The following is a 2420-nucleotide window of genomic DNA, read 5'->3' as shown; positions in this document are numbered from 1 at the left end:
CTGCTGGATGGTGGGGTGGGTGTATTGGACTCCCCCTTCCCAAAGTGTGTGTGGGGAGGCTCCAATACACCTACCCCACCCTCCAGAGCTGACTTGGGAACCTCAGAATGAGCTCCCTCTACTACCTTTCCCTCCTCCGATTCTGAAATGGGGACAGACTGGGAGAAAGGTGGGGCCATTGCTAAGGGAAACTGCCTGCAGTCTGGCAGCAGCAGCTAGATTCCCCTCCCCCTTGGAACCAATGAACTTCTGTTTGGTCCAGGGGATCCTTGTAACTCAGAAGGTTTCCTGCAAAGTGCTGTCACTTACAGCAAAGAACTGCACTTCTGTCTGCATCCTAATTACACATAACCTCACACACAGAGGCTGCATATTGGGTCTGTTAAGGGGCTGTCAAGAATATAGACTGTATATAGCCAGCACCCCCTCCTGTGATGGTCAATGATAGTCTATTAACCCTTAATTCAAAATGACATTTGATTTGAACTATGTGATGCAAGTCAGTTAACACAGTTTAGAAAATAGTGAGCATGTCTACAAATGGCTTCTGTGAGCTGTTCAGCCTTGGTTTTTTTGTGGCAAGGTCATTCTTCCATGAGCTGTTTAAGTATTTGGAGGCACCCAAAGAACCACGGAGGCAAGAAGGCAGCTGGAGAAGCTGGATTCCCATGGAGCCCTGGCAGCTCATGTGCTTGGCAGTGCTACATACACATTTCCAGGACTATCTGATACCTGTTCCAATTCTTCTGGCTGTAGGAGCTCTCCCACTGCATTGTGGGAAAGGAGACTGCAGTATTGCCAACCCCATTGTGTCAAAAATCCTGAGATAAACTCTAAAAAATCAAGAGATTTGGAATGTAAATCATGAGATGCTATTTTTGAAGTGTGTACGGGGTGGGGAGGGGGAGATTATTTGTGAAGGTGTGTGGGGTGTGGGGGGGGGTCGGGTTTGGAGCTGGGGAGGGAGGTTCCCCACACACTGTGGCAGGATGGGGGGTACTGTGGGTCAGGAGTGAGGGGCAGCAGTAGGGCTCGGGGGGCTTTGTGGCTTGGGAGTGAGAGGCAGAGACACACATACACGCACGCAGACAGACGGCTGCCCACGGCTCTGTTGCATGACTCGCCCCAGCACCCCATTCACCTCATCCTCTGCCCCATTCCCTCCCTCACCATGGGGACCTCAATCTGCACCCCCCCTCCCTCTTCTCCTTCCCTTTCCTCCTACCCCTTCCCCTCCACAGACTTACCAGCTTGGCACTCTACATGGGCCAGAAGAAAAAAATCCCAAGATCTGATCTCTCTATCAGGAGATTATGAGTCAGAGTTAATTTGACTTCGAAATCAGGAGTCTTGTGATTTCTTCCATGAGGTTTGGCATTACTGAGACTGCTCTTGAGCTGACGGATGACAGGAATAGGATGTATCCAAGGCCTCCTAGCTTACAAGAGGCCCCTTCCTCCAGCTTAGCTCACAAATAAGGATTTTAACCTGAACTCTGGCATGAAAGAAAGCCAGGAAAGACAATGCAACTCTGGTCTCAGAAGACCTTACTGGTCAGAGGGACTTGTTCACATTGGTGTAAACCCAGCGTAACCTGGCTAAAGTCGGCTTGCACAGGTGCAGCTGAGCTCAGGGCCTGACCCTGTCTCCTCTCACTTGGCTTCACAAACCTGCTGGATTCCTTAGCAAGTGACAAAGAGTTAATCACCCATTCAATTCAGTTGTTTTGCCCGTTCCAAGCTGGGCACCAGCCGGCTCTGTGGGGGGCCGTGCCAGGTAATGTTTAACTTTGGGCTCTACTTTTCAGCAGGCTGGCCTGGCAGAAACCAATGGGAAGTGGCAAGGGTTTTCACACGAGCTGTGCTGTGCCCCAAGCACAGGAGGAGGTAACAGCATTTCATCTCTTTACCCCCAGGCAGTGAGCTACCCCCATCCCCCCCATGTCTGCTGATCCTCCTCTCTTGGGTGGCAAATAACGGCAAACTCTGTTTAGCTAACAGGGCGGTTGGGAGGCTTTTTCTGGAGAACAAAAGAACATTTTGTAAATGATGATAAAGGACATTTTTGAAGAGACAATGTCAGGCCTATTTATTTTTGGTGTCTTTGTTCCTAACATGCAGATTGGAGCTGGCTGAAAAATGTTCCCCTCATGATAAAAAACAAAACAAAGCTTTTTAAAAAAAATCTTGGAAACAGGTTCTAAGGGAACAGGCATTTGCATGAAAAAATACTCAATTTGCATAAAATAGATGGAATATTTCGCATTTGCATGGTTGCCAAAATTGGAGCCCTTTTTGTGGTTTTGAAGAAAAATATGAAGAAAAATCTGGAATCGGAGACAAATCAGACTGGAAGGGGCCTCAGGGGATCATCTATTCCAACCCCATTCACAAGACAGGATCATCCCTATCACTATCATT

General features: G+C 48.5%; 1 long non-coding RNA gene across 1 annotated transcript; it reads right to left on the bottom strand.

Moving 5' to 3' along the window:
• Positions 1-463: 463 nt before the first annotated feature.
• Positions 464-1639, bottom strand: LOC109284339 (uncharacterized). The gene is made up of 2 exons (XR_002091756.2): positions 1248-1639; positions 464-833 (listed from the first exon to the last, which is right to left on the bottom strand). It is a non-coding gene; the product is annotated as an uncharacterized LOC109284339 (long non-coding RNA).
• Positions 1640-2420: the final 781 nt, after the last annotated feature.

Source organism: Alligator mississippiensis, chromosome 14 (genome assembly GCF_030867095.1).
Source record: "Alligator mississippiensis isolate rAllMis1 chromosome 14, rAllMis1, whole genome shotgun sequence".
NCBI lineage: Eukaryota > Metazoa > Chordata > Crocodylia > Alligatoridae > Alligator > Alligator mississippiensis.
Note: the sequence above shows the minus strand (reverse complement) of the source record. Positions and strands in the feature narration are given on the sequence as shown.